This window comes from Vicugna pacos, chromosome 2 (genome assembly GCF_048564905.1).
Source record: "Vicugna pacos chromosome 2, VicPac4, whole genome shotgun sequence".
In the NCBI taxonomy this organism is placed as follows: Eukaryota; Metazoa; Chordata; class Mammalia; order Artiodactyla; family Camelidae; genus Vicugna; species Vicugna pacos.
In genome coordinates this window covers 85,717,314-85,739,455 of record NC_132988.1, presented here as the reverse complement: position 1 = coordinate 85,739,455, position 22,142 = coordinate 85,717,314, and the positions used below count along the sequence as shown (strand labels likewise).

At 40.7% G+C, this 22,142-nt stretch overlaps 1 non-coding gene across 1 annotated transcript; it reads left to right on the top strand.

The window, feature by feature from the left end:
- The first annotated feature begins 4,568 nt into the window (after window positions 1–4,568).
- On the top strand, window positions 4,569–4,690 carry LOC116276775 (small nucleolar RNA SNORA26). Its single transcript, XR_004186279.1, has one exon. It is a non-coding gene; the product is annotated as a small nucleolar RNA SNORA26 (small nucleolar RNA).
- The last annotated feature ends 17,452 nt before the right edge of the window (window positions 4,691–22,142 follow it).

The window sequence follows — 22,142 nt, the reverse complement described above, 5'->3', positions numbered from 1 at the left end:
TGGAATTAGATAATGGTGGTGATTGTACAATTCTATGAATACACTAAAAACTACTGAGTTGAACACATTAAAAGGGTGAATTTTATAATATCTGAATTACATTCCCAAAACTGTTATTTAAAAAATTAAAGGCATTGGAACAAAAAAATAGGAGGGCATTTTTTTTTCTAGACTAAAAGGCTCAAAACAAATTCTGAAGACATAACTAAAATAATAAGTAAATCTTGTTTGAATTTTGATTCAAACAAACTGTAAAGGAGACATTTTTAGACAATGAGGGAAGTTGAACATGAACTTGTAATTACTGTTTATTTTCCTAGCAATCATGCTGGCATTGTTGTCAGGTACGATTATGTCTTCTCTTTTGAGATTAATACTGGAATATTGGGGGTGAAATAAGATCTTATCTTCTTTGACAAAGAAGGGAGATAAACAGAACAAGTGTGCAAAATAAATGCTGGTTTTGGTTGATAGTTGTTGATTGGAAGATCAATACACAGGGACTTGTTGAATTCTATCTTTGTGCATATTTAGAAATTTTCATGATAAAAATTTAAGAATGAAGGAACTCAGGGCATCTTGATTATTTTAATTTGTTTTGATTCCAAAAATTTCAGTTGTACCTGCAATGTTAGGTTGAGACTGAGGGGCAAATATTAGAGTCACGTTCTTACATTTTAGATTTTCAGCAGGAAAAGGTCAAGGGGAGAATTGAGAATAATTCCGTTAACTCAGAGAAATTAATGGACAGAACAGAAAGGCATTGAGCTCAGTTACTTGGTCATTTTTAAAAAATAGAAAAGCTATTCACACTCTTTCCTCAAAAGCCACTTTAAGTTCTAAGAGGATGAATTCTTGTTAACCAAATATGCAGTTGATAATTACTCTAAGCAATGAATTAATTTCATATCAAAATCAATTTTTACTTTGAGGCTAGGTGCTAGACTTAACATTTTATTGTAGAGAACTTCCTAAGGTGATACAGTGCTTCAGAACCCAACTTTATAATCTTTGTTAGAGATTTAGTTGTCTTAAAAACCTAATGCTACACACACACACACACACACACACACACACACACTCCCACATACCCAACTTAATACTGAATCTTTGACCAGAGAATTAACCCAAATGACTACGTCTTTCTTACAGGAGCATGCTACCTGTTTTCAATCACTGTTTTCAGTATTACAGAGTGTGGCCTATCTGCTTCATAATCAGATCCAATTTTCTTCTCAAATGTCACTTGGCATGATAACCCTTTTGCCAGCACGTGAAATCACCTTGACTAGGAAGTCCTCTTTGCCTGGGCATCAAAAATCTTGGACATATGAATTACAAACATTCTTTTTAGGTTTTTGATACTGAGGAGGTTGTTTGCAGTGCCCTCTTCATGAAGAATTTCCATCTGGAATCTTTGTATTTCTCTTGAGTATCTCCCTGATTTGTTTCTATTTTCTGATTTTTACTTTTACTGCCAGGCAAATCAGAGCAAATTTTTTGGCTGTATTCCATCAAGGATACAGAGTTTCATGGGTTGTATTTTGTGTACTAGCCTCAGACTTTATCTTATTTTCCCTGCAGTCCAATTTCCTCACTGTGTTTTTCAAATACCATTGTAATGTATTCTTGTAAACTACATTCACACTCTTTTTGGACTAAAATGGGATATAAACAATGAATAAACAAAAGAATGAACAACAATAAATTAGAAGAAAAATTACAATACAAAAACAAATACAAAAAATATTACAAACAAATACAAGTCATTTTCAAGTTCATGGTTAATTCCATCTCCCTTTTAATATGTACCACTTCTTTCTTTATACATGGATGTCAAGCTCCCACCTGACATTTATCAACTATGAACGAGCTGAGTTTTACCACACAAATGGAATGAAGGGACTAAGAGGGCTTCAGATTTTTTATTAGGATTTTTTTCTGTTGGAAAACAACAAAAAAAGTGAATTTAAAAAAGGCCTGAAGAAGATACTGGGATTAATATTTCTGTGCAAGACAGTGAAAAAAAAAAAAAAAAGAAGAGGAACATGTGATATATAGTCCATCTCAAAGAGGGTGGAGAAAAGCAGTGTCAGACTGTTTCCAGATCACTTCCCAGCAGCTTTTATGTCCAGAGGGCTTAGTGGCTTCTCAGAGAGTGAAGCAACTGGCCATCTTTATGTTCGAGTCTGGATTTTAGGGAGACTTTCTGTGGGGTGACCCATCATATCTAAGTATGTAAAACTAACCTCATTTTATATAGGAGAGATTGCTGAGCATCAGAACTAAGCTTCTCCACCACCGCAACTCCCAGATTTGGCTGAGACCTTCTGCCCACTTCTGGTAACTGGATCCATCGCCTAGCACCCTGTCAGGTCACTGGTGGTCCTGCCTGCTCATACCAAGCTCTTCCTACAGCCAGGGTCATGTTGAATCTCAGCTTGGTGACCCAGATGCTGCTCTCTGCTTTATGTTTGGAAGACTCTGAGATGAGAAAGGTGAAGGGACAGCAAACTGGTGTTCTCTCTGCCATCTTAACCCATCTTACTGTAATCTGATGAATATCTGCCAAGTAGTGGCTGGCTGCTAGGATTATTGATAAATTGTATTACATTTCTTCCCACGAGATCATCTTAATCACATCCTTAAACCACAGCCTGCATCAGGTCCTATCATCCCCTGTTTAAAAATGCTTGAACAGCTTTCCATTGTTCTCAGCATAAAATACAAACTCCTCCAGTGCCTCCTGCATGGACTGGCCCCAATCCACTCTCTTTACAGGCCTCTCTGCTCCTACATCCTTAAGTTCCATTTACACTTTGGGGTCCTTAACAGGTCAAGCGTTTTCCCATTTCCTGTTCTTCCTCCAGGCTCTACTACAGGCAGGTCTTTGTGCCTGTAGACCCCCAATCCCCGAGATGCCTACCTCGATCAGCCAATCAAATGTAGGCCATTTGTTTCCCTTTCCACTCCACCCACCTGGGGAGAGCAGTGTACTATAGTGTTTTGAGGGGCTCTGCCTTCAAGCTTTTTGGGTTCGAACCCCAGATCCACCACTTGCTAGCTGCTTTGTGACTTTTGAAAGTTACTCAACATGTCTCACTTTTCCCACCTAAAATGAGGGGATGATATTTTGAGGGTTAAATTTGTTAATAGATGGTAAATCCTTTAAACAATAATACAAGTTCTCATTTTAGCATATACTCCAATTTTGATCCACTTACTTGTTTGCCAAGTTTGAGTCCACCACCTAGCTAAGGTTTATGGTGCCTCCCGCTCCACTTCCGCCGCCTAGCTGATTACAGCCTTAGTGAACATTGTGAATGAATGAACACAGCGCATGTGGAGAGGAGGCTGGTCCTTCCAGATTTAGGAGGGATCATGGGGTGAGCTGTTCAAGAAGACGTGGTCCTGGCCTCTCTTTAAGCTTATAGTTTAGCGGGACACGTTCTAAACTGATATCGTTGTAGGAAGGGAAATCTCTGGGTCCTGGCCCATCCCTGGGGTAACCGCTAGAGCCTTCCAAGGGGAGTTCGGAGGAAGACACCGGATCCCCCAGGGCCAAGGCCTGGGGAGGAGCCAAAACTTCTAGAGCTTCCGGGAAGGATGTTCCGCATAGCCTTGGCTCGTCCTCCCGGCAGGGAAAACCCAGAAGGACCCGGGCGGGCGGAGACTGCGGGCACCAATGGCCGGGCCCGCACCGCCCTCCTCCGGAAACTCCCTGGGGATTGGCTGTCTGCACCCACCTGCCGTCCACTCCTTGTTCCCCGCTCCTGTCCGGAGGCTTCCTGGGGATTGGCTGCCCACCCCGCGGCCCTCCTCCCGCCCCGCCCCGTCTGCCGTGTCTGCGCCGCACGCCAGTCACCGGCCTCAGTTTCGCAGTTGAGCGGTAAGTGAGGGCGGGTGGGACGGGTTGGGCACCCGCCTGGCATACAGGCCTGGATGGGGCTGGGCACGCCCCGTGTCCCCTCAAGCTTTGCCCGCCCGGAGCTCCGCTGCTCCCGGCGGCCAGAACGCAGGGGTAGAGCAGCCCTCGGCGGCCCGGGTGGGGCGGGCGATTGTGCTCGTCCCAGGGCCGCGTGAGGCACACACGCCGCGCGGGTCGTTCGGAGGCTTCCCGGAGGGCAGGACCCGCGCCATAACAAGTTTGTGCTTTGCTTCCCCAGGGCGCAGCCACCGCTACTTTGTAGCGGGTTCGGGGCCCGACCCCTGCTGCGGCAGTAAGAGCGGATCTCGGACCCACTGTGGGCCTGGGAGTTTGTCTCCGACGTCTGCGGTGCAGCGGCCTGAGTTCTAAGCGCAGGTATGTCCGTCCTTGAGTGACGTGAAATGACTCGGTCCCAAGCACGTGGCCAATGGCCACCAGAGAGTTTCCAGGCACGTGCTTGGAGCAATGGCTGGAATCCGGCTCTCCTTTAACAAAGGAAACGGATGTTCACAAGCAGAACAGCTGCTTCTAGTGGGTTTTCGGACTCGTTAAAAGAACTGCTGAGGTCCACGTATATTTACGGGAGGGGAGTTCAAGAAATAGTCGCGAACCCTGTGAAAAACCCACATCGCCCTTTCCTGTGCCCTTTTAAGGCTGACTCAGTGCCTTAAGAGGCTAACACAGAAGGGTAAAGTAAGTCTCCATAAAACCCAGAGAAGAGATTGTAGAACTCCTCTTTGGATCCTGTCTGGAGTCACAGCTGAACCAAAAGAAAATTTCCTTTCATCTTAAGCACCTTTGTGCTTTGTGATATTTTTATACAGTTAAAAGCAAAGTGTCACGTTTAAACTTTACCTTTGATGATACCTTCAGGCCTGCTTTTTATTATTTTTTAAATGTTTTTCTTTCTTTGTTTTTAAATGGATATACTGGGGATTGAACCCAGGACCTCGTGCATGCTAAGCATGAGCTCTACCACTGAGCTATAGCTCCCACCCCTCTAGGCTGACTTTTTAGACTCTGGGGATACCGTCTAGGGTTTTCAAATGGTTATGGGAATTTGAATACTTTTGTCGTCTTTGAAGGTGGAAAAAAATAAGCTAGCTGATGGGAAATGTATACAAACGGCTTCTTCTGGACATCCTTTGAGACAAACTGAAAAGAATGTACCTCAAAGTGTTTTACTCTTCCTATTTGTTCAAAAAGGTAATTTAAGCCTTTGCTTTCCTTATATAGGTTGAAAACTACAGATACAAGCCATTGAAGCTGGAATGCACTGATGCTGGTATTTTAACTGACTTACACCAATTATCACTCTGCAGTTCTTATACGCAAGTGCCTCTAATGAAGTCAGCTAGCCTCACATACATAATATGGAGCAGCCACGTGTCTGCACTGGCACATGTGTTAGTGCAGTGGGGTAATGCTGCTGGTGAGAAGGCAGTGTAGCATGTGCTTTATTTTCATCTTTTCAGTTAGATTCTCACGACTCTATGAAGTTGATACACAGTTGACCCTTAAGGAACATGGGTTTGAACTTTGTCGGTCCACTTATACACGGATATTTTTCTATAGTAAATACTTCAGTACTATACTGTCCATGGTTGGTTGAGTATGTGGATAAGGAGGGCCCACTGTAAATTATATCCAGATTAACCCCTGCCTTGTTGAAGGATCAACTGTCTGTGTGGGTGAAAAACATTTCAGGCAGAGGGGGAGCAAGTGCAAAGGCCCTGGGGAGGGATGTGTTTAAAGGTTTTGGGGTAAGTAAAGTGAAGCTGCAGAGCAATGGCCTTAAGGGAGGATCTTGTGTGCAGGGCTAAGGTGGATATTTTAGACCACTCTAAAATGGCAACTTGTTCTGGCCTCTATCATGCTATAACTTACTGGTGTGCACCCTTTCACCCATACGCCTTCCCAGTCTTATCCAACTTTTCTGTGACTGTCTTTCTCCCCTCTCAAGTGCTCATGTTCTGGATTTCTGTAGCACTCTGTAATGGCCTTCGCATACTTGGGAGCACATTTGTAGTTGCTTGTGTACTTGCCTGACTGCCCCCTCCTCTGGACTCTTACAGCTGAAGTCCACATATTCTTGGGGTCTAACCAAGACCTGGCATAGGTTCTCAAATATTTAACTTGAACACTAAACCCATGGTGACTATAGTACAAGGAGCAGTATCATTTATAATCAGGATTAATATCATTAATTATATTGAGTTGAATTATAAATGGCATTCAAGTGGGTGGCTTACAGCCACCTGTTCTTAGCAGGAGCACAGTAAGAGCCTAGACTCAGCTCCCTACCCTTCCATGTGATCTTAGACCAGTTACTTAGCTTCAGTTTGTCTGTAAGCTGGTAATCATAGTTACTGAAGTTAGTTCATACACAGTACATCTAACTACCTGGTAAGTAGTTAGGACTTGGTAGTGCTAAAAGATCATTTTTATAATACTGTATGGAGTAAAATGACAATACTGATATTTAGTATTTATATAAGACTAAAATAACTGGCTTTAATGTTCATTCAGTAAATAACAGAGCATCCATTATGGGCCAAGTACTATTATAAGTATTGTGAAAACATCAGTGAACAAAGCAGAAAAAAGTTAATGTGTGTGATCGCAATTGATCCATTGATGGAGGCTTCCAGTGGATCCATTGATGGAGGCCTGTGATGCTTCCTTAGCTGAGTGCAGTGAGGAGATGGTATTTGGTAGGACAAAAGGCTTACATGAAGTGACTTCAAATGCTACATATAAAGGGGAAGAAAAATTGAGAGAGAACAGTCCTGAAGCCTTAATAGGCTATAGAAGGTTGTTCTGGCAGAACAAGGAGTGTGCAAGACACCATGTCAACAGTGGTCCAGTGAAAGTGAAAATGGGACCAAGAGAATGACAATCTCTTCTAGCTACCGTCATGATGAAAGATATAAAACAATTGTTAGTCTGAAGGCTCTAGCAAAGTCCCCAAGGATAACCACTGGTTTTTCACAAATAACTCCACTCCACCGAGTCCTGGTGGCAGTTCTTTGCCCCTTGAGGACTTACGTGGGATGGATGAACACACGGAGACTCTGGGTCTGCCACGGATCCTCCCTCTCCCACCAGCCAATTTCAACCAGTGCAGTCTTGTTCATACTTTGGTTTTCTGAATAACTTGTTTGGCAACAAGGGTTTTAGCTACAGTTTGAAGTCCGCTAGACTAAACAGTAGTTCAGAGTCCAGAGTTTAGAGCTACAGAAATACTAGAAGTGCACTGTCCAATATGACAGCTGTTAGTCACACATGGCTGTTTAATCGAACCTAAAATAAGAGTTCAGCCCCCCAAGTGCATTAACCATACTTCAAGTGCTCACCTATGGCTAGGGGCTACTGTACTGGACAACAGGTAAAGGGCATTTCCATTACTGCAAAAAGTTCATTGGCAGTCCAAGAGATTATATGAAGACAGAAGAAAAACCTGTAAAAACCTAGAGAGATGGTGTAGTAGGTTGAATAATGGCCCCCAAAGAGATTAGGTTCTAGAACCTGTGTGACCTTTCTTGAAAGGGGGTCTTTGCAGATGCAATTAGGTTAAGGGTCTTGAGATGGGGAGACCATCCTGGATCATCTCCGTGGGCCCTAAATCTAATCACAAGTGTCTTATAAGAGGGAGGCACAAGGAGGTTCCATGCACAAAGGTGGAGGCCATATGAAGGTGCAGCAGATTTCATATTGGCCTTGAAATTGGGGTGATGCTGGCAGCTGCTGGAAGGTGGGAGGAACATGTTGATTCCCAAACTTCCAATCTCCTGGGGGAGCATACACTTGGTTTGATCCAGTGGGATTGATTTCTGACTCCTAGCCTGCAGAATTGAGAATAAACTTGTTTAAGCCACCAAGTTTGCATTAATCTGTTCCAGCCGCCTGGGTAACGTGGATGGAAAGCTTAAGGTCACAAATAAGCTGTAGCTGGAGCCTCACCACACCACACTGTTTTCACTAGTGCCTTATTGGTGGATGGGTGAAGGTAGATCTTAACTAGTCAATGTAAATTATTTCACAGGTGATATATGCATGTGGCTAAAATATAATACAACAGATTATCAAAACAAGTATAAAAATCTGTATGGTTTATTGGAATATGAATTATTTATGTGTACTTTAATAAATTTCATTACACAGTTAAAAACAGCATCCAAAGTTCAAGTTGTAAAAAAAAAATCAGTAACAGAAGCTAAGACAATAGGAAAAAATTACTCTAATTGTAATTTTTGCCTTGTAGGCCCTGCAGCTTTGATCAGCAGTGTCCCAGAGGTAACAAAGGCTGTCAAAATGAGAGTTTTTCCATAAACGACCTCATTTAGTTTTGGCTTGTGTTTCTTATGAAATGTAAACTTGAATTTCTGGGAGGCTAAAAAAAAGGAATAGTATAGTTAACTAGTCTCAGGGTCACTGCCGGAGGGCTCTGACTTCACCTTCTCCAGGTACAGGACTTGTGCTGTTTCTTGGTTGCAGCAACACTGATACTGAATGATGCAGCATCATACTAGAGACTGGTAAGGAAGCTGGGGCAGAGACAGTGTTTCAGCAAAACTGCCAATTGACCATAACGGACTTGAAGCTATTTGTGGCCTCTTGAATACTCAAAGTGATGCCTTCCTTTTGAATACTTAATAGCATTAGAGCTGGAGCTCAGGATCTGACCACCACACTCAAATTTAAGTACAGCATGGAAACCGTGAAGGTCAAAACTCAGTCCTTGTTGCTACTCAGAGTAATGCCTTTTGAAACTCTTTTCAACCTATGGAAACTTGTTCTGATGAAATAAGTTAGGCTCAAAGTTGAGCCCTATTTGTCTACCTCTCATACCAAATTGCAGACCTGAACAATGTATCTAAAAATAAATGTTTAAAATTGGAATTTAGATTACATAAAGAATAGGTTTTATGAGTTTTTGACCAAAATCAGGTCCTGATTTGGGGGGGGGGAGGTGTCACTGCCCACCATTCCTTGCAGCCCTTTTCTGGCTGACAGATTTGAATACCTTTTTCCAACATCTGAGTTCAATCTCCCACAACGAGAGTTTCATTATTACAAGTCTTTTTTGCCTGAAAGTGGCCACTGTATTTTTTGAGATATTTCCATACAGAGTAACAGTGATCTCTAGCTCCCTGTTTAAGGTTTAACTCCCAACCTACAGGTAACTTACCGATTATTCAAATAAGTTCATTTTGATGAAATGAGAAGTGCTCCATGTTTAGTTCCTCCTTCTGAGCTAACAGTTTCCCATTAGCTTCCCAGTTCCTCCTAATGAACTAGCTCCACCCTCTCTACTCTGTCACACTCAACTCTACAGGTTCACTCTGCTTAAATCAGGTACCTACAAAGCCAATGAAAAATAAAGAAGCTCAGCTCATTTTAGATTCAGCCTGAAGTTTCTTCAAGAACAATGAAACCAGCACTGTGCCCTGAATACACACCCCCGTGGCAAGTTCCTGTGCAGCTCTATTTTAGTTTGGCCTCTACGTGATCATCAACCACAATAGCAGGAGAGAGAATCTTGCCCAAAACTCCTCCAGTGCAAGTTTTCTTTCAGAATTAATCTGATTCTTTGTCTAAATTTAACTTTTCAGTTATTTTTCTTACAGTTAATTGGCTGTTTGAGCAAACCAAATTTCTGACCTTCTGGACATTTTCACGTGTTCTGTGGATGACCGGAGGGCCTCTTGCATCACAGTGGACATCACCTCTGCCTTTAAACCTTTTGTGCTAGTCAAAAACTTGCTCTTGACATTACTTCTTCACCATATGCTACTTTTTAACATTTCAAGTGTCTCAGTTGCAGATTTAACTTTACACAAAGTTTAACATGAGTTCTTTGCTCTAAATAACAGTCACTCATTTTAACAGTGAATGAAAAAATTCTACTCACACCTACTCACAAAAGTTAGCTGGCCACCTTGAAAGCACTGCTGTGGCAAGCTGAAGCACATAGCATCCGGGCAACAGTCCTTTTCTGATTTCATAAGACAGTGTGAAAACTTGGTCAAAACAGAAGACTGCAAGTAAGTTTTGGAGAAGTTGACAGTTTCAGCATCATTACCATCTCAGCTTGAATGCCTATTTTCCCACCTACAAAAAGGGAGGAAATAAGTCATTTTCTCACTTGTCAAATGAATAGGAAAATGATAATTGAAATATATTAACCATGTACAGTGAGCATTTACCCCTCAAAAAGAACCCAAGATAAAATACATCCTAATAACATAGAAGCTGCCACTTGGCTATATATTTAGAATGAGCTAATTTGAAATGATTGTTTTTCTGTTGATGTTGATAGGCCAAATGCAGGATACCAAAATAGTTTTTTTCCAAATACATAACGAGAATGGATGCTGTTATCTCCAGTCTGTTTAATACAAAAAAATACATGTGCATGGGTATCCAGGAATCCTCACACAAGTACTGTTACCCATGTACATCCTGCAAATGCTACCTAGTGTATTCAGTTTAAAACAAAGGCACATACATCTTGTAAGCTCTGGACATGAATTTCATTCAGTTCTGAAAGTTTTCACAAATTATTGTACCATGTAGACGCTAGAATTAAAACAAGGTTTTCCAATGACTGGTTGTGATCTTAGATTGTATCTACTGATGAGCATTGCTTTTTGTTTTTACTGTAGTGAAATATGCATAACAAAAGTAAACCTTTCAAATATTTTAAGTGTACAGTTCAGTAGCATTAATTACATTCACAATGTTGTGCAACCATATTTCCAGAACTTTCCCATCATCCCAAGTAAATTTTGTACCTATTATACAGTAACTCCCCATTCTGTTCTCTCCCCAGTCCGTGGTAATATTCTACTTTCTGTCTCTGAATTCAACTACACCAAGTATCTCATCTAAGTGGAATCATACAGTTTTTGCCCTTGTATCTGGCTTATTTCACTTACGTTTTCAAGGTTAACCCACATTGTAGCGGGTATTATTTATTCCTTTTTAAAGTTGAATAATACCACATTTTGTTTATCCATTCATCTCCAGACGGACATTTGAGTTTTTTTCACCTTTTGGCTATTGTAAATAATATTGCTATGAACATGGATGTAAAAGCAACCGTTCTGAGTCTCTGCTTTCAATTATTTTGGGTTTACATCAAGAAGCAGAATTGCTGGATCATATGGTTACTATATGCAATTTTTAAAGGAGCCATCAAACTTTTCCACAGCAGCTACACCATTTTACATTCCCACCAGCCATGCACAAGGGCTCCAATTTCTCCACATCTTTGCCAACATTTGTTATTCTCTATCAGCTTTACAATGGTACGTGAAGATTCAAATATCTACAGGGCTAAGTATTTTCTTCCCAATCCCTGATGCCTTTTTACCCCCTTTTCCTGGCACTGCTTTTGCTTCAGTGAAAACATAGACTCAGGCTCAAGACCTAATAGTATTAAGTATAAAGTACTTTAAGATAATTTTGTGTTGTTTGCCAAGTGTAAGAATTCAACATGCTCCTTTACAGGAGGAATCTGCATTACCTTCTTAAGAGGCGAACAGGGCTGCTTTAAGTTTCTGCATTAGAAACGAACTCCAAAAGGTAGATGTAACCTCACCCTCACTTGAACTATCTGTACATCAGCTGAATAAACACGAGCTAGAAACAGGCTGGAAAAAGAACCAACCATTTAAGCAAGGCGGTTAATCCCGTAAGGGTCAGCACCTGGCAGGGCCTAATCACGTCACGCCTTACTACCAGGGTTCCTTCTGCCAAACAGCAGCAGAGCGACTCTGACGGCGAAACTCTGCTCCTGCGGAAAAGGCAGGGGAAAGCGAGGAAAAGCCCGAGCCTGGGTGGCTAGGAGACCCCGGGGCCGAGGCCGCGCCTCACCTCTGTCTTGGGCACGGCTGGTCCAGGATTCGGGACGGGAAGCTCCTTGCCTGCGGCTCGTCAAACTCCTGGCCTCGCCCACCGCCTCTCGACGCCCCTCAGCTCAAGGTGGGGAGCAGGCGAAAGCCACCAGGAGAGCAAAGCACCGGAGGCGGGAAAACACCGTCCGGCAGCCGGACCAAGGGCCCAAAATTCAGGAAGACAAACACCCTCGCGAGAGTTCTGACTGCCCAATAAGCCGCGAGAACCCTCGGAGGCGCTGTCTGCCAGTCACTGGATAGAAGCGGTGTTGGGCGTACCCAATTGGTTAAGCACGGGAAAGCTCGCGCCCCATTGGCCCCAGCTCCACCCCTTCGTCACGAATCCCCGCCCCCTTAAGGGGCTCCACCTCTCAGCCGAGAAGGTGGGGAGTAGGGGAGGGAAGGCCTATTTTACTCTCAGTTCCGTGCGCCGGAGATCAGGTTTCCGGAGTAGAACCCTAACTCTTCTCCTGTGGCATTTTAGTACCATTTAACGCTCAGATTGTAACATGTTCTGTCTCATTCCTAATCTCAGCCTTCTATCCTGTGTTCTCAAACTGACCCAGTCCTAGGCAGGGAGATGATTTTTACCTGTGCTTGGGAGAAAGCAGGCTACCATGGACCTTAACAAGTTAAAGATATTTCTCTAAGAGCTTTTTCATCTCAACATCTACGTATTGCGCTGCATAATATGCAATGAGAATTGCTTTATTTCATTAAAACAGTCACTAGCCCCCTTGCGCATTAACTCATGAAATCATCTAAATAATCGTTAATGAAGTAGGTATGTTAAAATATTTTTCAAGTGAAGAAACGAGAAACAGGGAAATTTAGTGACCTGAAATGTATTCTGTCTTTTTGTCCCTTTCTTCCTTACTTTAATTCGGGACTTCTTAACTGCTGGATTACTTCTACAAACAGCCGCTTAACTCCTCTCCTTGCCATTCTCTACAAAGCCATGGATTAATCTTCCTAATACAAATCTGATCATTCTTAAATCCTCAGATCTCTGAAGTGGCAAATCCTTCTGTGGCTCCAAATTGCCACTCTGGCAGAGAGTGCTACTTATTGACATATACCTGTAAACACACAAATCATGCTGGGTACATACCTAGAAATGGAATTGTTGGATCATAATTTGTGCTATGTTCAAATTTAGTAGATGTTTTAAAGCAGTTTTAAAAGCAGTTTTCCAAAGTGTTTACACAAATTTACACTCCGATCAGCAATCCATCAGCGTTCCAGTCGTTCCACATTCTCATCATCAATGGATATTTTCTATCTTTTTTCATTTTGGCTATTTTGGTGGGTAATAATTGTGTCTCTTGTAATTTTAATTTGCATCTCCCTGATTAGTGAAGTTAAGCACCTTTTCATTTTTGTTGGTTACTTAGAAATAACTTTATGAAGTTTCTGTTACATTTTTTGCCAATTTTTCTGAGTTGAGCGTTTTTATTTGATTTTTCCTAACATTTGAGTATAAAAATTCAAATATTTAGCAAAATTTAACAAATTTTACAGTAACCATATGTAAACTTACCACACAGATTCCACCATTAACATTTAATAAAACCTGCTTTATTACATTTCTATGCTTCATTTTATCCATCTTAATGTTGCTGCATTTCAAAGTTAATTGGAAATAGCAATATGTGTCCTCTAAAGACTTCAGCATATATATAATTAATTAGAATTCCATATTTAAGGTTTCTTTTGATGTAGCACTTACATGAAATGAAATGTACAAATCTTCAGTGTACATTTGCTGAGTTTTGAGCAAAGGAATTTTGAGTTCAATGCTGCCTTTCATTCAGTCTCCATTTCCACTTTCCTGGGGGCAACCACTGTTCTGATTTTTTTCCCTCCATTGTAAATTAGGGAAATTTACCTGTTTCAGAATTTCATATAACTGGAATCATACAGATGTGCTGTTTTGTATAAGATTTTTTTCACTCAGCATACTGTATTTCAGATTCATTCCTGCTGTTGCATCTGTCAGTAATTCATTTCTTTTCATTGCTGAGTAGTATTCCATTGGATAAATATACCACAGTTTATCCATTATAAGAGGACTTTTTAAAACATGCATCCTTTGTCAAGTGTATGTGTTGCAAATATCTCCTCCAATTCTGAGTTCCTTTTCATTCTTTTAATGATGTCCTTTGAGGGAAAAATTTCTTAGTTTTCATACTCCAATGTATCAAATGTTTATGATGATTGGTTTTATTTAAGAAATCTCTCCCTTCAGGTTATAGATTCCTTTTCTGTTTTCCTCTAAATGCTTTACTATTCTAGTTCACTCACTTAGAACTGCAATCCATTTTGAATTGATTATTGTGAATGATGGGATATAAAGGTGGGTCCAGATGCTTTTTTTTTTCTATGTGGATATCCAGTGAATCCAACATGTTTATTTAAAAGATCACTTCCCCTACTTGAAGTTTTCATATATCAGGTGACCATACATGTGTTGACCTACTTCCCACTCTATTCTATTTGATAGGTTGGTTTTATCTGTCAGTTGTGTCTGTCTTTGCACCAATACCACATGGTCTTCATTACTATAGATTTATAATTACCCTTGATAGTGTCTCAGTGAACTGAATTTTTAATTTATCTTGAATATAAATAGCCATGTGGCTAGTGCCTACTGTATTGGACAGTGCAGATTAGAACATCTTCATGGGAAGTTCTGTTGATAGAACTGCCCTGGAAGACATCTGGAGGCCAATACCAGATACTTCATTTCATAATCACAAGCCACCCTGAGCTTACTGCGGGACTGCTCTTCAAAAATATCTGTGAAATCTTTTTTAAAGAAATTCAGAAGACATCTTCTTAAAAATAGGTAAGACATCCAGCTCTTTTGACCTTGCACTTTTAACAATGAAAATATTATTTCAGGTGTAGGAGAGCCTCCAACTTTGGGAGACATTTCCTGTGATCAGACACCATGAAATACATATCTCCAACTCACAGGGAAAGATTCCTGCTGTAATACCATCACCTGCAGTTTATTATCAGCTCTTTTCCAAGGTACTTACCAACTCTCTCTTAGAGGGCTCTCCTGGGCCATCACTAGTTGTGTTGGGAGAACTTGCCCTCAGACAATTAGAGGTCAGATCTGGCTACTGTGTGTAAGGGATTCCTCAAACCATATTGTCTTGTTGACATTTTCCAAGTCAAAAGACACTGAAGTCTTCTGACTTGTAAAATGATACATACGTACTTACTATGTCCTTCACGTGTTCCTTTTTAAATCAGGTGTATGTATTTCTCCCCACAACACTGGCATTTGATAATTGTTTCTTTTCCAGTGTCTTGTGTTTCCTAGTCACTGTGATGGCTATTTTACCATCAGTTTCAAGACTCGAATATAGCACAGGGCTTTAGTCATGATCTAAATTTCCATTGCCACAATAAATATCTATTGAGCACTTACTCTGGGAGATGCCCTGTGCTAGGCCCTGGAGAGCAACTCTGACAAATAATGAATAATAGTTACCATTGAGCATCTACTATAGTCCAAGCATTTGCATTTGTTATCTTTAATGATCGTAACACTGCAAGGTAAGTACTGTTACCTCATTTTTCAGATGATGAAACTAAGGTTTGGGGCAGGGGGGTGGTTAGGTTCCTATAGTAATAAGTGCTGAGCTGAGATTGAAGCTATGAATCCCACCACCACCACCTCCACAAGACTATCAGACTTAAAAGGGGCTTTGTTTCCTCTTGAGGAGCATATGATCTCGTAGAGGAGATGAGCACACAATAACCACAACATCCAGCAGAACAAACATTACAAAAGGGAGAGGGAAGAAAGCACAAACAAATGAAGGTTGGCACTGAATCCTACTGGCAAGTCTGAAGGATGTTATGGCTGAAGCCAAAGTGGGAAATGAGCCAGGTGGCCATAGCAATTTGGTCTTGTAAATGTCTCCTGAAATGCTTTCTCCTCCATGAAGTCCCTCTGGAATGAATGATCTGAGGAGAAGCAACAATCTTCCTTCTCCCTCTCCTCAGTCCTCAGCCAGGCTTTTCTCTGACCCTACTTCTGAAGAGGTGCCATTGCTAACATGTGGCCAGTGTCCTCTTTAAAAGGACAACTCTCCAGTGACCACCTCAGAACCAGAATCTGTCTGTGCTGGGCTGCTTTGAGACACCCTCCAGAGCAAACATCCAAGTTAATGTGGAAGACTTGCAAAGACTTGGCCCTTTAAGAAGACCCTGTGAATGTGATGGCTGGATCTCTAGCTGCTATTTTGGACCATAAGGATTAACATCATACCCTATATGTTATGGGTTGCATTGTGTCTCCCCTAAATTCATTTGTCAAAGTCCTAACACCCCAGTACCTTAGAATGAGACCTTATTAGAAATGTGATATTACAGGGTCGTTGCAGATGTAATTAGATAAGAAGAGGTCATATGGAAGAAAAAGGAGCCCCTAATCCAAAATGACTGGTGTCCTTATAAAAAGGGGAAATTTGGACACAGACACACACTGAGTGATAACCCTATATGAACATGAAGATGAAGGAAGAGATGCTTCTACAAGCCAAGGAATGCCCAAGGTGGCCAGAGAACTACTAGGGGAGAAAGCCTGGAATAGATGCATCCTTCCAGCCTCCAGAAAAAATCAACCCTGTCAGCTCCTTCATACCAGACTTCTAGCCCCAGAACTGTGAAACAATACATCTCTGATAGTTAAGCCCTCCAGTTTGCAGTACTGTGTTACAGCAGCCCTGGGAAACAGATACACTAACGATGGCAGAGAAATGAGGTGGAAGGAATCTGAGCCCCAAGAACTGTATGGAACACAACGTCAACATCTGCCTTGGTCCTGATAACCACCTGCCTTGTTTAAGGCACTGTGATACTGTGGTGTATAAGAAATACATTTTGGATCTTTGTCCCTCTGGCACAGAGCTCCTAAAGTCCTTGGAATTTCTTAAGTGTGAAAGTGGCATGTTCTGAGGTGGTTTTTTTTGAAAACACCTAGGGATGGGGTTGCCTGAGGATCCAAACATATGATTAGAGGGTTGGAACTTTTAGTCCCCTCCACACCCCAAGGAAGGAGAGGGTCTGGAGGTTGACTCAATCACTAATGGCCGCTGATTCAATCAAGTGTGCCCGAGTCATAAAGTCTCCATTAAAAACCCAAAAGAGGGTTCAGAGAGCTTCTGGGTTGGTGAATGCATGGAGATTTGGGGAGAATGGTGACCTCCAAGAGGGCATAAGAGCTCTGCCCCACTTCTGAATACATTGCCCTCTGCATCTCTTCTACCTGGCTGTTCCTCAGTTATATCCTTTTATAATAAACCAGTAATCTAGTAAGTGAAATGTTTCTCTGAGGTCTGTGAACCACTCTAATTAAGCAAACCCAAGGCTAGGGGCATGGGAACATCTGATCTAAGCCAGTTGGTCAAAAGCACAGGTAACAACCTAGACCTGTGATTGGCATTAGAAGTGGAGGACAGTCTTGTGGGACTGAGCCCTAAACCTGTGGGTTCTGATTCTATCTCCAGGTACCTAGGATCAGAACAGAGTTAAATTACGGGACAGCCATCTAATGCCTGAGAATTGCTTGCATGTGTATGGGAAACCCTCACACATCTTAACTGGTGATCAGAACCTTAGGCTCTGTAACTGCGCCTCTGTTACTTGTGTTCAGACCAATCCTGACACTAAGGAAAACACCCAAACTCCTCGTGATGAACTACTAAGCCAGAGAAGATTGGGCCCCTGACTGCTTTCCTGCCTTCGCCCTGAGGACCCCACATGTTCGGTCACATGGCGACACTACTTTACTCCTGAAGCCCTCTCTTGACCTCCTTCCCTGTGCTTGCTTCTCCCTCTTCTGGTAACGTCTTTCTTATCCCAGTCTCTCTGCCTGCGTTCTTTCTCATGCTTTGTGGCCTGGTCACCTCTTAACTCAGGCTTTTCATTCTCCAGAATCCCTTCCCTGACGTCACCAGGATTGGTTTCCGACTCTGTGCTCCCAGTGCTTCCTGCCATCACAATGTTGTTAATGACACTGTAGATTACAAACAGCTTTTAGAGTTCAGCACCTGGCCCATCGTAAACACTCATTATGTCTTTGTTCAATGATGAAGGATCACTAGTGGTTTTCCTTGGCCCATCTATGGGAAGATGTGTTCTGAATCTCTAAAAAAAAGACTTACATTTGTTTTGTTTTGAAGAGCAGCCCAACAAAAAATTTAAAGATGGCCTGTAACTATGACGTGAGGCCTCTGGAATCGGCTCTAAATATCTTCTGCAGCAGTGCTATCCAGCTTCCTGTGAAGATGGAAATATTCTGACTGTGCTGTTCAATGTGAAGGCCTCTATCCACCTGGATATTTCAATTTCAGTTCAATTCAATTAAAAATTCCGTTTCTTAGTAGGTTGAATAATCTCCTCCAAACAGATCCACATCCTAATTTCCAGAACCTATTAATTGTACCAGAATCTATTAACTGTACCTTATATGACAAAAGGGACCTTGCAGATGTGATTCAACTAAAGATCTTGAGATGGAAAAATTATCCTGGATTATTTGAGTGGGCCCTAAATGTAATCACAGATGTCCTTATAAGGAGACAGAGAGAGATTTGACTGCAGAACTGAAGAAGACAGTGTGACAGCTGAGGCAAGAAGCTTCAAAGCCAAACTTGGCTTTGAAGATGGAGAAAGGGGCCGTAAGCCAATGAATGCACAGAATGAAGCTCTAGAACCTGGAAGAGGCAAAGAAACAGGCTGTTCCGCAGGGCCTTGAGAAGGAGCATGGCCCTACAGACACCAAGATGCTGGCCCAGTGAAACTGACTTCAACTTCTGACCTCCAGAACTTTTAAGACAATGAATGTGTGTTCTAAGCCAAATAGTTGGTGAAATTTGTTACAGTGGCCATAGGAAATTAGTATCCTCAGTAGCACTAGCCACATTTCAAGAGCATATTTCTGGCCAGTGCAGTGCTAGAATCCTCTGCTTGGTGAGGAAGCATGTCTCCTGGAAAATACATCTGTCAGAATTTAGAAACTCTAAATATTAATAATATGCCACGTGCATCCAGTATGAATTTATGATATAATTATTATGCAGAGGAAAACCAGGCTAAGGAAGCTTACCTCTCTTCCGTGCAAGCAGATCATCAGGACAACAGTAAATCAAGGCCTTTCTTTGACACTATGATCCATTTCTTTCAAATAGTCAAGCCACTTTATAAATGGCATCATTTTTTCTCATGAAAATTGACACCGAAGAGAGTTGCTTCACTTCAATCTGTCTTTCTCTTTGGAACACCGGAAACATCAGCAAGTCCAATACAAATGATCCTTCTCTTGCAAAATGTCTCGCTTAATAAAAACAATGATCTTGACGTCTCAGTTTTGTTTGCTGTGTACATGTGCGGTCCAGGCAGGAGCACATCAAAGGTGTGAGGGCGAAAGAGACTCACCTCTGATCTTTGCTTCAAAAGGCCACACCCACAGCAGCCTTCACGGCATTGCCTCGCAGACTTCAGCCTTCCACCTCAACCTTTCTGCACACGTGGGAAGGTTTTATAACAGTTAACAATTGTTAGGAAAGTGAAAGAGCTACCTTCTTCGAAAATGGTGTGGAGAGAAAAACCACCACCAAACGAACTCGGTCAAGGCTATTACTAAATCACTCTGTTCTATCCCTTAACGTCAACACTCTAAACCCATGCGTGGGGGGAGAGAAATAGCTCAGTGATAGAGCGAGTGCTTACCATGCGTGAGATCTTGAGTTCAATCCCCAGCACTGCCATCAAAATAAATAAATAAGCAAACAAACAAACAAACCTAATTACTTCCCTGCCCAACAACAAAAAGAAACCAGTTGGAAAAGATGGCTCATAATTCACCACTGGCAACTTTTTTGTTCAAAATTTTTCTCTTGTTCTAAAATATACATTAACATAAAATTGACCATTTTAACCATTTTTAAGTGGACAATTCAGTGGCATTAAGAAATTCATACTGTTGTGCAACCACCACCACTATCCATTTCCAGAAATTATTCATCATCCCCAAACTGAAATTCTGCACCAGTTAAACAATAACTTCCACCCACCCTTCTCTCAGCCCCTGGTAACCTTTACTCCACTCTATGTCTCTATGAACTCATGTCTTTATGATTATTCTAGGAACATCATATAAGTGAAATCATGCAGTGTCTGACTTACCTCAGGCAGCATGATGTTTTCAGGGTCCATGCATGTTGTAGCATCTATCAGAATTTCATTCCTTTTTAAGGCTGAATATTCCATTGTTTGTATATATCACATTTTGTTCATCCGTTCATATCCATCAATGGGCACTGGGTTGTTTCCATTTTTTGGCTATTGTGACCAATGCTGCTATGAACATTGGTGTAGACAATGGTATATTTTATTAGTGGGCTATGCAAACCTATTAACCAGAATTTGTGCTGGATGAGAAATAGGTATGTCTTTCTTAAATTAGTGATTATAAAACTTGCCCATAAACTAGAATCACCTGGGGGTGTTTTTAAAAACTCCCAATGCCCATGCTGCACCCCAGACCAATTATATCAGATTATCTGGGAGTGAGACACAGGCATCAGTATTCTTCATAAATCTTACCAGTTGATTCCAATGTGCAGCCCAGTTGGAGAACCTAAACAGTTGACTAGTAAACACTATTTCACCTAAAGTATTTTCCCTTTACAGTATCTAAATCACACTTAGAGTTTCCATACTTCCAATTTCAATTTAGCTGAATTAAATTTATCTTTATATTTTTGAGATCTTCCAGCCAGAACACTTACACATATAATTTAAGTTTGGAAGGGGGGGGAGAGGAATCATAGATCTACCTACCATTATTACAGAAGTGTTTGCTTCTATCAGCAAAAATGAACACATTCAAGAATACAAAAATAAACCTTTATATAATTAAATCTAATAATAAAAGTAGACACATTTTCTTTAATTTCAGCTCTAAAAATTAGCTCCCAGTAATACAATTATTTAATATTTTTTGAAAATTCCATGCTAATGTAATAATACATAAAAAGAAATCACTATTTGCCAGTGATGCAATTGCTAATCCTAGAAAATCCAAAGGAATCAGGTTTAAAATAAAAAATCCTGGAGGTATAAAAAAAGGTTAAATGGCAAGAAAAAGATAAAAGTCAATAGGATCCTTGTATAACCAGTCATGACCAGCTGAAAAATAAGAGATCCAATTTAAAACAGCCACAAAAATATATAATACTTAAAACAACAAAAGATATAGTGTATATTTGTTTAGTTATAAACCATACCAGGCAATGTTCAGAGAATGGCTTGTAGAGCAGGCTGCTTAGTGCTAATCCTGGCTTTTACCCTTAGTAACTATGGGAAATTGGGAAGTTATCTAATCTCTCTGTGTCTTAGTTTATCCATCTGTAAAATGTAGATAATAATAGTGTCGACCTCATAGAGCTAGAAAGACTATATGAGTTAAAAATGTAAAGTGCTTATTTAAATGGTCCCTACTCTATCGTAAGTACGATTTCTGTGCTAGGTTTTAATTTTATTACTGTGAGTTTTTTTGAGAAAGAAATTGGAAAGATGGAGAACTATGACATGTTCTTGAATAGAGTGAGTTTACAGGCATAAAGAGAGGGGGACAGAAAATAAATATTGAATCATTGAGTGCGTAAGAAATGAATTCTGAAACTTGAGACTAAACATCTTTATGGGTCTCTTTTCTAATTTATAATTACATAAATGTGAAAATATAACATTTTGATTTTAATGCAATTTCAATTAAATCTAGAGAGAATTCTAAATATAAAGAAAAAATATTTTTTAATGGAAAAAATAATGGATTCAAATATAAAGGAAGATCTGAAAGAGAAGGGTTATTATCAACTTTTACAGTAAATTATGCAGCAATTACAGAATAGTGCTGGTAAAGTAGAATTCTATTTCAGTGAATAAAAATCCAGAAGCAGACACAACCCTAAGTGGAAAAAAGAAACAGAAAATATGGCCGTGCAAGAGTTTTCAAAATCAAAGGGATAAAGAAAACTAATAAATACATTTTGATAACCGGATAGAAATTTGAAAACTAAGTAGTTCATAGACAAGAATTTAAACATAAAAGCTTAAATTAATGAAGAATATTATTAGGGAATGATTTCTGAAACACATCCACAGAGGAAACATCAATTTCTCTCTGCTTTGAAGACCTCAATAGAAAAGGGTATTTGAAACAAGTTCATACTTACAGTACAGGGAACTATATTCAATATCTTGTAGTAACTTATGGTGAAAAAGAA